A 14,320-nucleotide genomic window follows, 5' to 3' on the forward strand; every position below is an offset into this window, starting at 1 on the left:
GTTATTGGAGAGTTTATTTTCTGTTGAAGGCAATGGAAAATGATAGTTCTACATGTGCTTCTTTCAAGTTGCAGGTAAGGGTTGGTACCAATTTACAGTGGTGTTAGGAACACACTGGAAATGAACAGCAGCTCAAGTTCAGTAATATTCGTGAAGAATTTCTTGATCAGTCTGTAATGTCTCTCCTATGAAGTGCTGTTTGGATCTTCTACATAACTAACTACTAAGGACATATCCATGAAATGTTAATTCTTTTAAAAGAGAGTTCAAACGAATCTGTCCATCGCACCTTTACTTTTACAAAAGTAAATCTCAATTGTGTTACCCAGTAAGAAGAGACTTGAGGAGAATTTTAATTGAGTGGTACTTGATCACACTATTTAAAGGCTGTTTACACTTCAGATCTTGATCAAGAAGAGAACCGAGGTGGTGATGTTTCATTGCAAAGAAAGCAAAATATTACTGCCGAAATTGGTCTCTTTAAAGAAACTAATTCCAACTTGAGGTCTTCTGGCAGACCTGGGTTGCAATATGAAAACCTGTGGTGTTTGGAAGTTGAAAAGCATGCAGGTCTAGTATCTTGGTTAAGCTTTAAAAAAGAGTGAAGTCCCTATAAACTATAGGAAGGTGGTGACATCAATAAGCTTGTCTTGTATGGTGTTTCCTGATTCTGCGAAACCTTTCTTGAGCTCTGTTTAAATAAATCTCAGTTTGTAAATGTGATTATTCTGGTACCTTGCAGTGTTCAGCAGTGCTCCTCGTTTTGTCATAGTGAACCTAAAGACTTCTGATTGTGTTGTGAAAAGCCTGATTCCTTCAAAATAACAGCACACCAACTTTGGGTTGTTATGATTATTTTAATGATGTGAGCAGCAAGCCAAATGTGACGTTCTTTACAGAATTGGTAGGAATCTACAGTAATCAAATTATGATTAGCTGGTGTCTTTAATGATATTTTTCAAACTAACTGTAAGGACCCCCTCCCAAATAAATCCAAACAGAAATAAACAGAAGTTTAAATAGTGTTGACAGACAGCTTTTATACCACACCAGTTTTTAGCTTTCTTTTTACTTCTTGTTCACTTATTTCTTATGTAGTAGAATGGTAATGAAATTTTATGGTATTGGGTGGCTTGGCTTTTGTTTGGTTTGGTTTGGTTTGCTTTTTTTTTATTCTTTTTTCTTTTTTCTTTTTTTTTCCATTATGGACATATTTTTTGTATGCTTTGGTTATGGCACAAATAATTTTAGCCAGAATCATGTTTTTTCTGATTGATATTCCTAGCGCAGAATTTTCGAGTAGTTTTAAGTTTACAATAGCAAAAATAATTGTGACCAATTTAAATTGCATTTAGTATAAGAGTAGTAGGATTTTTTCATTTGGTAAATACTCCAGATGGATAGTAGAGGAAGAAATTGTAGAAGAATGATATTGTTGGTGGCTCACAGGCAGAGGAAGAAGAGATTCTTCAAATTCTATTTGGAGTAAGTTGAGTAAGAATGTGTTAAGGGGAAGGAAGGATCAAGCTGTATCATCAAGTAGCTGCTATATTCCTCTTCCTAATTGTTGTCCCCTCTCCCTCCATCAGCAAAAAACCAAAACCAAACCAACCAACCCCCCCTTCCTCTCCACCCCCCTCCCCCCCGAAAAACCAAGACAAAAGTCCAGATGACAACTTAAAATTCACACATATGCAAACTCAATAACTACAAATCTGTTAAATATTTACTAATAAAGATATGATTCTGTGCCCATGGTAACAGGGAAGACTGGATAACTGTGGAAAATGAGTTAAAATTATGATCTGTTGATACTTTTCTCTTAAGATGCTTCTTCATGGTTGACCATACAGACCACTCAAATAGTGAGGTTACTGGATGACTGAAGAGACATTGCAATTTCATTTTGGCAAGGGACATTTCCTTAAGTCATTCAGTGTCTTTAATATTTTTTTTTTTCTGTGTGTGTTAAAACTTATCATTTGAAACGGTCTGGATCTGAAACTTGCTTCCTCCTGAGTCTTTTTGCAGATCTTGTGCTTTCAAAGGGAAGGCTTTAATTCACCCATGTTTTTTTGTGTAAAGACTTCATGTCTGAAGTCTTGGCAGGACAAGTTTTCTTTGTGTGATATATACACTTGGACAGAAAGAAGACATTGAAAACTAAATCTGTTGTCTGCATTCTTCTGCTTTCAACTTCTTAGGATTGCTAGGCAAAACATAAGTTACACTGTTAATAGGAGGATAAAAATTGGTATTATTTAGTGGTCTGAATCTGATTCAAGTTAATAATGATCAGAAGTGTGTATTATGAGATATCTTTGTTGGCCTGGGATCTCTCTCTTGGATCTAACATCTCAGAAGAAAGGAAAGGAAAAAGCGATGAATGAACTGAGGAATGACGGGATTGTCTGGGGAGACACTGAGGAAAGCTGGTTTGAATTTTGAATGTGAATTTAACAGCACAAGATTCACTGTGTAGAAATATTTTAAATATGCACACCATGAAAATTTAGCTATAATGGCTGAATGAATTAAAGCCCATGAGCTGAGTGTTCTGTTGAGCTCTCCCAGTTGCAAAGTCAAGTCCTTTTGAGAAACTTAGACTAGCGTGTTTCAAGTCCTGAGTGCTACTTTCTGGAAAAGGAGAAAGAAGTACCTGGTCATAATTTTTGCAGATTACTTTAAGAGTGACTCCATTTAGATATTTTTATTTCTTTTTAGGACTTGATCTGCAGTACCTTAGTTTCCCTTTGGTTCAAGGAAAAGGAAAAATCAATTAGCTTAGTATATTAAGTGCCAGTGATGAGCCTCATGGGGAGGTCTGACCCTCTCCCCCCCCCCCCCCCAAATGGCTGTGGGAGCTAGTCTTCTGTTCCACTTGGGGGTCACTAGATGAAAAGATGACTTTTTACTTTGGACACTCTTTGATTTCATATTGCAGGCTGAAACAGTTATTGGGATATTCAGTATTGCTTTAGCCTGTTCGTGTTTGTTGGGATTTTTTAAAATTTTATTTCTAACACTTGTATTAAGCTGGTCAAGACAGGAAAAGTTTGGTTCAAAATGAGATCCCTGGAAGCTGCCAAGAAGGCAGAACCCAAAGCTGCGAGGACTTTGCAGGCAGTCTGCAGAACAAGCACTCCCAGCAACATGGTAAATAGTCTCGGACAATATTCAGAAGGTCTCTCTCCTATCAGGATGGTGGTAGTAGTTCAGTGGATTTCTTTGTTTCCAGGTAGCTACTGGAAAAAGGTATCATCTCATTTACCATCAGAAGCTGGAAAGCTGTGCAGTAAAGTAGACATTTATGGTAATTGTTGTCTTCATGTTACTTTTCTAACATGCCTTGTTACTTCAGTTAAGTTAGAAATGACTTGGACTTGGAGAGAGCTGTCCGAGTATACGCTAGCCTTGCAGACTCACAGAGTATGAACAACTGGTTACAGATGGGAGTTTGAGGGGCTGAGTAAAAAGACTCTTCTGCGAGATGAGAATTGGAATTCTGCAGCACTCTTTGAGAGGTGAAGGTTGGCAAATTGCAGTGAGATGGCTAGCACCACAACAGCTACAGAAATGTTTTATAGCTGTACATGTGCTTTGGAAACAGACTCTGGGAGCTGAAGATTCCTGGTAAAGCTAGTAAAGCTTTATTATTACGATTTATTTATATCATCACCTTCGACTTGTTCTGTTGCAATGTTGAACAGAATCTTTAGGATATTCATAAACATTTAAATATATACTGATCTGTACTTTTGGTGGTCAGGCTGCTTATTGCCTTAGCTCTGTCTGAGCTAGCAAAATTCTCTAGCAAAAAGATGTGACCCAGAGAACAGTAACATTTAATTTAGCAGAGAGGAAACAATTTCTTGGAATACATGCGTGTCAAGGCTTCCAGTCCAAGGTTGCTGACCAGAAAAAAGTTCTTGTAGAACAGAAATAGCTAGCTGGAAACCCAGAAATGAAACCTCTGCTGCAAATCTGTTTCTTCTGATCCCTGGGAATACCTGGACACCGGCTGTGCAGCACACAGCCTAAAAACAGTGTGTTTAGCCCAGGCCAGGAAGACTGGTGGGAAATGTGTGCAGCCTGGATGGCCCATTACCTGGAGGGCTGCTTCCTCTTTGCCTGCTGCCCTAATTTTCCTTTAACTCAACACACACTGAGCAAGTGGCTGGTGCCGTGCATGTTGTGAAGCCTTATTGTAGGCTTTTGGGTGAGGACACTGTTGAGGAGATGCATGTAGACTAGAGATGGTGGCCAGGAGGCACAGCTACCTCTCCTTTATCTGGGGGGCAATTTCTCCATGTTGCAGATGGACAAGAAAATACAGATTCACAGATGCAAGAGCTAACTTGATGCAAGGTCAGCTCTTGCCCTTACGGAAATGTTACCTGAAGTACAGCACCACACAAATAGCTGTGCTGTTGTCAAAGGCAGCTGACCAGGGCAGCTGCTTTTGGGCAGTATGCTGGACTTGACTTGACTCCAGGTAGGACCACCAAAATGTTGCCATGCCATGATTCTCTGTGATCCTTGTTAAGGACAGGTTGTTAGCCCAGGTCAAAATGTTGCCCCCACACTGGGGGTGCTAGATAAAAACTTGTCACAGGACTCATGGGCTGCAGGACATGGCAGCTGGAATGGCTCTTGAGGAATCTGCTTGGATCTTCTAGGGCTGGATGCAAGTCAAATACAAAAGATTCTGCTAGTCAGGAGGTCTGTATGCTTGGGAGGGCCTGTCCTCTGACCAAAATGTCCTATAGTATGTCTGCTTTCTGTTCTTTTCCTCCTGTTTTTCATTTACTGCAGACTTAGTGACTGTTATTCTGGCCCCGAAGCAGATGCCTGGAGAGAAAATGATGTCCATTGGTGGAAAGGTTACCTTCCCTCTTGTAAAGTAGCAGAATAGGCAGGAAGCTGAAGGCTGTTGATCAGAGTTAAAAGAATCCATACAGCTGAGAGATCTGGGAAAGCACAGCAGTAAGTCAACTGACCTTGCACATTAAATGTTAGAATGGGACGCTGGGATTAAGACTCACTATATACATGACAATGGGGAAAAGAATCTCTCAAGATCTCTCAGGTTGGAGGAAACCTTGGCAGGCCTGTGGTCCAACCTTGTGCTCACAGCTGGACCAACTGTGAGATGGGACCAAGTTGCACTCGGCTTGATCCTGTTGTGTCTTGAAAACCTCCAAGGCTGGAGACAGCACAGCCTCTCTGGGCCCCGTTCCAGTGACTGTCTGTCCTTGGTGGGGGAAAAAGCTTCTCCTTATATGCAATCTGAACCTCTCTTGTATCAATTTATGTCTGTTGTCTTACTGCCATGCAGTGCTGTGAAAAGCCTGGCTTTGCCTTTGGTTTGCCAAAATAGCCTGTGGCACCTTTTAATATAGGTCAGCCTTCAGTCCTTGTTAGGAAGTTGTAACTTTGTGATTAATTAAAGTAAATAAAAATGAATATGAGCTTGTAATTAATGACAGGGATAGCATAGTGATATATCGATTACATTATGCAATATAGCATCAATGAGTGTAGCTATATTGAGCGAGCTAGCATGTAGACGCTAATTAAGAGGGAAAAATCTTTATTTACTTTTCAGTGTATTATTTGGAACAACTTACACGCTTCTCTTCGTAAAAGAAACAAATAACTGTCCCCCCACCACCAAGGCAATTGAACGTAGTACTTAAAATTGTGTTGCAGGCCTCCAAATATCATCAAGGTAGCTGATTTATTCTTAGGAGTGCCAGAGCATCTGTCCTCCAGGGAGGTATCTGACCTTTGGATTTCAGAATTTTAGATGCCAGTAGTTTAGATAATCAGCGTTTGTCTCTGTATCCAGAAGGTTTTATTCATTGCTGTGGAGAGCTAGAGGATTAGCAAGGCATTAGCTTCCTGAAATAAATGGAGAACCCCTCTCTACTATTCTAGTTTTTGTTTCTGATTTCATGAAGCAAAATGTTATGTGTGTTCACAAAGGTTTATTTTTGTTCTTTTATAAATAAAATAATAGCTTGTATAAACAATACAGACTCACTATTTGAATGTGTATTTGACTGATCTGATTAAGGGCCCTGTCTTTTGATATTTGATCAACTTACAAAGTATGTACATGGTCACTAATCTTTATTTTAGAAGAGATGACCACTGTAGAAAGCTTGGTTATCCTTATCCTCTTGGAGATGCACAGAGAAAAGATGAGGGACTGGACACAAGCAGCAACAAGGTAAATTACAACTAGGATAAAAATTTACACCATGAAGGTAGTCAAACACTGGAGTTGGTTTCTCAAAGAGGTAATGGGATTTCCACGCTTTGAGATGCTCAGAACTCACCTAGACCTCTGAGCAACCTTATCTAAGCTGACCCTGTGCTGAGCAAAGCTTAGGCCACGTGACCTTCATAGATGCCTTCCAGCCTATATCATTCTGTAAGTACATGTAAACAACATCCAGTATTTCTATGATAGGAATCATAGTGCTGTAACATTAAGACGCAATTACTTAATTTGAAAACCTCTATGTAAAAAGATAATGCTTCTTATTGAACAATTTAATTAATTAAATTTTATGTCACAGGTGACCTGCAGGTCAGTTCAGCATATCTGTGTAGGGAGCATCTTGAGTTTAATGGTGACAGATGGCAATTTATGTCTACAAGAAGCGCATTTCTTTGCTGTTAAGAGCAGAAGACTGTTTATGGGTGATTGTAGATTAATGCATCCGTGGCAAAGACTTTTGTAAATTCAGGATTAAGTACAGTAGATAAGAATATTCTGAAGACAACTTGAAATAAATTTTACTAATCTATTTAAATGTACATGGTTTTGATGGTTCATTTGGAGGGGGAATTAGCATTTATTTCCATTTGGAGCATCGACTTATAATAGTAGATATTATCAAAGCACGCAAATTTAATTAGGAAGTAATTAAAGAGCAAAGTAACATCAAGCATGTATGACAATTTTCTTGTTCCTTTTTTGGTCTAATTTTGGCCTTGACTTAACATAAATGCACAGTTTATGGAGCACTTCTTTCCAGTGGCATAGAGATCAGGGGTTGTGTTAAGTCTTCCTGACTCTCCCAAATCACTGCAGTAACACTGAAGCAAGAAGACTTGGGCACTCTAACAGAGCTTACCTGCAGTAAATGAGACTGGACTTGTTTCCTTGACTTTCATTGCATTGCTTTAAAAAAGCTTGAGTTGTTGTCGTTAAACTTTCCTTGCTTTTAAATTCTACCCAGTGCCAAATTGTTAAAGTTCTTCTTTTGTTGTTCTGTCCCTGTGTATAGAATGCTTCTGGAGGAGACATGAATGCAGCTGCAGCTCAAGCAGTTCCTCTAGAGTGATGTCTGTTTTTATTGTACCTGGTTGGCACTTTGCATATATATCTTCTCAGTGCTTTGCTATGTTGAGAAGAATCTGACTGAAATGCAAACCATTAAAGACTAGAATTTTTCAGGTAAGAAGAGACTATTGTCTGAAAGGTGTAGGAGTGCATGGTGCCTGAGATATCATCTATCAAGGGTTTTGTAGTTTGATTGCTTTTAGCTCTTGGGTGACTTCAGTGGAAAGGAGCAACATTTAAGAGTTGTATTTAGTAAGGTAGTTGTAATGATCTGTCATTATGACCCCTTTTGTGAGGGTCCTCCCCTTTGCTGTTGAGCGTGAAGGTATCTACATTTTGACCATTTGCATGGGACTTGGCACATTGTCTCACACAGTGGGATATCTTCTTCTCCCCCCCCCCCCCCCGCGATTAGTTGTTGGGAATATAAGCTAAAGCATTGCCATTGTTTTAGCCTGGTTATAATTGGGATTGCCTGCTCAAACAGTGTGTCTGTCATGTGTGAGAAGTAGAGGTTTCATCTGGTTACAGTGCTTATCTGTTCTTACGTGCATTTCTGGAGCTTGGAAACAGGACCTCATCTGTGCAGAATTTTTTGCCCTGAATTGTGCTGTCTTAAATAGTCATAAAATAGAGACATTTGTAATTTAGATCACTACATATAAGATCTTCACCCTCCACCTCCAGAAAGTTGTGTTTAAGGTGTGGTGGTGTTTCCTCCGTGCCCCCAGCTGGTATCATCTTTCTAGTGGTGCTTGCTTTCCAAGCTGTGTTAGACTTGCTCTTGGGGACAGCAAGACAGTGAGTTATGGATGGTCATAGTCTGTTTTAGGTTAAAGATGGATGGAGTAATGGTGAAAATTTTTTAAGCAGTCTGTGGTGACAAGTGTCAGTAGACTTCTGTGTGTCGTTTTTGCTGTTTTCTAGTGGGGTTTCTACTGGGAACCTCTGGGGTTGATCTATGAGAAGGTGAAGTGTGTGCCTTAATATGCATTTCCTTCATCTTTCTTGAGCATGAGGAGGTTAATGGAGTCTTCACTTGGAAGCATGTGTTCATTTGGAAGTATGACAAGAATGCCAATAGCTGGATTTAAAAACAAAAAGCGAAAGAATCCAGTAATACCTGTGAGGAGAACAAAGCACCCAGGTTGCTGGAGTTGTGAACTTTATTGAAGAAAACAGATGTGGTAGCTTTACTTGTTCCTGCATTCAGGTTTACAATGCTAGAGCTTGGTTTAGCAGAAGTAGCAAAAACAGGCAAAAAGCAGCAAAGCAAAAAGCAGAAGTAGCAAAAACAGAAAGAGGGCTTTGGGGGGAGCCAGAAACTAAAGTGCTCTACCTGGTTGGTGTTTGTGGGTTGTTTGTTTGGATTTGTTTTGTTTTGGGGGTGGATGGGTGGGTTTTTTTTTTTTTTTACAAATAAGGCTGACCTTTCTGTGGGCTTTTAAGGTCTTTTCTTTGCCAGAAGGAAACATCTAGCTCTTACAACCTGATCCTACTGTTAAAATAGCTGGAGGTACTTAGACAAGGTATTGCCCACATTTGTATTCCTTCTCTCAAATTCTATGTACAGCAGAAATGTATTGTTACCTAACTTATTTCTCATCATTGTAGACAGTGTGAATTCAGATATTGGTTCCTGCTGGTATATGGTCCTGACCTCTTGCCTCATCTGGCTCAAGATGGGTTTTGTCTTCATGTCCCTTGTAGTGCATCTGAAAGTGCACCAGTGATCTAGAGAATGCGTGCTAAGCATACATCTCTACTAGAAAAGGCAGAAATTGGACTTGGGTCACGTAATGTTTATGATCCCTTTTATTTCTTTCAGTTAGAAGCAGGATTTTATCTCTATCGGATGTGGAGTAAGTACTAGCAGTCAATTACTGTAATTCCTAGCAAAAACTGTTTTGGGCTTCAACATCAAGCCCACTGATGTTCGTTTTGTATGCAATGTCTTCCTCGACTTCTCTCCAATATAACAATATATACATGTCCAATGTAATTGACTTTTGTAACTTTGCAAAACATGGAAACAGGTAGGAAAATGGCTGGTTAGGTCTGAATAGGTTTCTGTTGAATACCTGTAGTGTGTAGCACAGAAGAAACCTGATGCTATTTTAGGGCTTTCACTTTTTTATATTCTGATGGCACCAGTATGGTATGTGTAAACTTGATAAACATAGTTTATCCACAGAGGAATACTTGCAGAATATCTTAAGTGAGGGGAACGCAGCTAAGTTGGAAGTCTGCATAGCATTTGTATTTCTTTTTCAGAAATGAGACATACAAAAAAGTAGATTTTTATGGTGTTACTTTATCGGTTTGTTTCTTTGAAGGAACCAAGTGGTTTGTGATTGCTGAGATTTGTTATTCAGCACTTTTAATGGGATATCTAGTGAGGGTAGCAATCAAATTCTATTTGATTTCTTAAACTCTAGAAACAGTGCCTAGAAGTACTGAGATACTCAGGTGAAATAAAAATAGACACCTAACTAAAACTCCTGGTGGGATATCTAGTCGGATGCAGGAGTGCAAATGTTTTATGTTACAGTGAGCAAATTATTTAAATGACAAGGACAAAGAAGTAATGGCAGCTAAGAGAAATTATTCAAATCATACATACATATTATAAGAAATTGATTTAAACTTATCAGCATCAATTATGAAGAAGAATGTTTGGATAAGCAGTAGTCAAAGTTCAGTTGACTATATCCTTTATCTTAACAAAAATATGTTTATAATAAAAAAGGGCATTTATTATAAAATATATTACGCAGTTAAAAAAACAAAACCTTTTATTCATCTGATGGAAAAGTATTTTTTATATAATCTTATGTAATTATACAAACTACATAAATAAACTCTTCAAGAAATGCCTGTAGATTGGGACTTGTCTGAAAAAGAAAATGTCTGTTAAACTTGATGGTAGCTGCTGTGAAGTGTCACTTATGTTTTTATTGGTCATGCTCAAGCTGGCCACCCTAATACTATGTTTTGAAAAAATAGTTGCAAATGACATGTTCTAACTCTTTGGTTCAAAGGAAGCCCTTCAGTGCAGCAGGGAGCTTTATGTAAGCCATGGGTGGGGGTGTTTTTGGTGACTGAAACTTGTTTTCTGAATGACACTTGATTTCTGGAAAATAATAGATGTGGCTGCTGCCAGAGTTCAGTGGTAGGTCATGAAAATGAAGTGACTCAGAGCTGGGAGCCGGCAGCGTGGCTTCTCATTTGCGCTGGCGTGGGCTGAATCACACGCTGTGTGTATGTACATCAGTGTAGATGTATTCTGGTGGATGAGAAATCAGGAAAGTATTTGTTTTGCACAACAAGTGGAAACATGGCAACTCTGTTATATTTGTTACTTTTCGTTTACTTTTTCATAAGATAGCTGCCACTTGATATGCTTTTGAAACGGTCATGAGCAGACACCTAATATGAAATGGGTAGTTTGGTTCTTCACTATGCTTCTCTTCCATTATGGGTTTCAGAAGCCTCTGGATAGTGTGGGATCTGCAAATGGGAAAGCCATTAGCCAGAGAGCAAGGTGCCGCATGTCTTCTCACTGCGTGTCTGGAAAGGTGCACCCTGATTCAAGGTGAATTTATATTCCTTTCTGCACCCTTCCAGTGGACAGAGATGGGTAAGGAAGCCTCTAGGCAGCACAGCCATGGAGTCACTTATGTGCCTGCGTGCTACCAGGAGGTCCATTGTCCCTGTGGAGGAGGATTAGGAACCTAGTTCAGATGCAGAGAGGGTGAATGCCCTAAGAAATCTTCTAGGGAAGGTAAATTTGAGTCTTGATTGTTTGGAAAACATAGATCCTTTCCTCAAGCATGAAGAGGAAGGGTTTTGTTTTCAGTGTTTAACATGCCAGTATATTTCCCAGAGGCATTTCTCCTTTACAGCGGAGGCTTGATTAAGCAGGAGGTAACCAGGCTATGCTGCCCCCTTGGCACTGACCAGAAAGGGTTCTCCATTCTCAGAACTTGCAGCAGGGCTTTTGTCCGAATGTAGCGCAGCTGGAGGACATACGCTAGCTGCCATTTCTGCTTGGGATGCTTCTGAGCCTTCACTAAGCTGGAGGATACAAGGAGATTGGTGTCACTTGAACTGTCTTGGGTGCTTCCAGAGTTTTGCTGTTTGTGACCAGTGGGTTCAAAACTAAGCTGTTTTGTTACTTCGTTTAGTTATATTTCTTTGGAGGATGTCAGTCTTTTGTGATATTCAAGGTTGAAAACTTTCCTTTTTCTCATTGTTGTAGTATAAATGGGGTGTGCTATTGGCTTTGCAGCCACTTTTGGTAACTCAGCCAATGACCACAGGGAGAATGTAAGCTTGGGCAATACTAAAGATTGGTTCATGTAAGTAAAGTAGGAGTGGTTTCTTTTTGGCACCAAGGAAGACATTTAGTTCTTGTTAACTATGTTTAAACAGCACCTCCTGCCCCCCCGTGTTAATTGGCTTTGAGATTGCAAGTCAAAACAACTAATTTTGTGCAGATGATTTTGATGAAGTATTTCTCAAGCCATTGTGACCCTAACAAACTTAAAATATGGAAGTAGGATAAATGTAAGGGAATCAAGACTTAGAGACAAGGCATTCCAAGTGTACTGTGGGAATATAGATAAACTAGATGGTTCAGGTCCCAAAAGACCTGGTAGAGGCATGGTTCCTTGGTGCTCCCACAACATTCATTCTTTTTACTGCACCTAGTTTCTGTTAGACCAAGTAAATAACACATATGAAAAAGGGTTGCAAGTGGTCTTCAGGGTTTTACTTCCTAATTGTGTTTTTTACAATTTTAGCTGGAGAAGATACTGTTACTACCCTTTGATTTCTGCTCAAGTAAGCTTGTGGGTTTTGAGTACTTGTAGTGTAACTGGTCATTTGAGCTTTGGAAACATAGTAAGTGTTAATTAAGTTTGGCTTAACTGCAGTCTGATCTGATTTGGAGCCCATACCTGAGACTTCCATTGTCTATATTTAAAAATAAAAATCTATTGTTTTGAACCTGAGGTTGTTGGTGATATAATAAAGTTCTTAATAGAGTGAAATGCAGTTGAAGGTAGCAGAAACTACAATTCCCTATTTGTGTTGAGGTTTACAGCCAAGCTAGTCCTAGTAACTGTTCCTATGACAAGAGGATCGTTTGTTTATCCTCTTAGTTTAAATGTTTACTTGCTTCCATAGAGGTAAAAATAAAAGTGAAGTGCTCACCCTACTTCTTGCATTTCTGAATTTCACGGTCCAATTTCTACTGTTTCACACACTGTGCACACACAGTATTTGGTACCGGCTGCTGACTCCTTATTTTTCCCCACAAACAGTTGCATGATGATGAGATGAAAGTGAGGGGAGACAAGGCAGGTAGAAGCAGAGGATGAAGGCTTTCCACGGGCACGTTGTGTTGAATAAGGCTAGGATACTGTAAGAGATGGTGGTTCTCTGGGCTTGATGATTCTGCGTGGCAGCATGGGCCTGCAGTATGTTGCCCAGGCCTGGTATGAACCTGGACTTTCACACTGGCAAAGAAGCATCTAAGATACCGCATAAATCATGGGCATGGATGCAGTGACACACATGAGGCTGGATTCTAGGATATCTGCTGGTCTGAGTTTATAGAGTTTATTTTAGTTACGGTGACCACTGCAGGTGGGTTGCTGGAACTAATGTCCTGAGAAAATAATTGTAAGCAGATGCCATGTGGCCTGTGGGTAGGAGAGGTAGGTGAGTTGAAATAGCGAAGATGCTATTGAGAATGCTAGCAGAGTGAGCACATGAAGTGCCTGAGTGGTTGGATTCCTCTGGAAATCAAACTCGTTAGCCTGTTGTCCTGTGTGCTGGGGGGTGTTGGTATATTTTTCTAGTTTGTTGCTCAGATGCATTTACCAATTCCCTAGATTAAAATAGGAGTATTCTTTCTAAAAGCAGGCTTCACTCAACAAGCAAGGGCCCTTAGTCTTACAACAAAATAAACACAGTTTAAAAACACCTGAGAGTCTCAAATGGTGTACTTTGTTTATTGACTTCCCTTCCCTGTCGTAGGAGTAGCAGAGGGTTTTATGGTCATGGAGGATGGAGTTAGAAGATAACTTCTTGCTTTAGCTGTTAATGCTGAACTCTTGCACTTGCCAGCATGTTACTTAAGTTTTTAGTGCATACAACAATGTGTAACAAGATGTTTTATTGTTATTAAGCACTGCAACATCTCTCTGAGCAAGTTTGTCGCATTAGTGCCATCTCTCTCACAAAGCCTTTCTACGGTACCTGGTACTGTGCTTTTTTTGACCTGTGTCTATTTCCTCTCCCCCTAAAATCTTCACTGCTCCTTTTAATGTACAAAATAATAAAACAACAACAATGTGAATTGTATTAAAAAGTTTTCCCAGTTGCTTTTGGTGTGCCTGTACTGTGTAGTGCACCGTACTGTAGGAACACCTGAACTACTAGTGCCGAATGGGGCTGACTGGGAATCGGAGGTAAAATAATGGTCTGCCATCTCATGGCTAATTAACCAAGGTGCAGCATTTCACTGAGGTACCTAGTTGTTTGCCAGGTCCAACAGTGAGTAGTGCTGTTTTTGCTACGTCTGCCACCGGCCTTGGGTTAGCTGGAGAATCTCGTCATGATGGATTCATGGAGTCACGCTGAAGTGAGCTCAGACTCGGTGTCCCTTGTTGGCTTGTGCGTGCCACTTGCAAATTCTAAGATAAGCACTTTATAACTCAGAAAAAAGAGGCAGAAAAAGTAGGGGAGAGGCCAGGGAAAGCTAGGCGTGTTCAGTAGCTTCACAGTTGCTCAGCTGTGTTGCGGTCAATGCAGCTTAGTTCTTATTCCCCTGCTGTAATGATGAGAAATCACTTAGTTCCTTGGAGGGATGCTCTTGCTGATCACAGGCTGTCAGTGCATTAATTACTGGGCTTGCACTTTACAGTAACTCTTTTAGCAGTTCATGTGCTCTCA

The 14,320-nt window shown here is 39.9% G+C and overlaps 1 protein-coding gene across 5 annotated transcripts in view; it reads left to right on the forward strand.

Moving 5' to 3' along the window:
- WDFY3 (WD repeat and FYVE domain containing 3) overlaps positions 1 to 14,320 on the forward strand; it is a 182,604-nt gene that overhangs the window by 22,302 nt on the left and 145,982 nt on the right. The window lies entirely within an intron of this gene.

Source organism: Ciconia boyciana, chromosome 5 (genome assembly GCF_034638445.1).
Source record: "Ciconia boyciana chromosome 5, ASM3463844v1, whole genome shotgun sequence".
Classification (NCBI taxonomy): Eukaryota; Metazoa; Chordata; class Aves; order Ciconiiformes; family Ciconiidae; genus Ciconia; species Ciconia boyciana.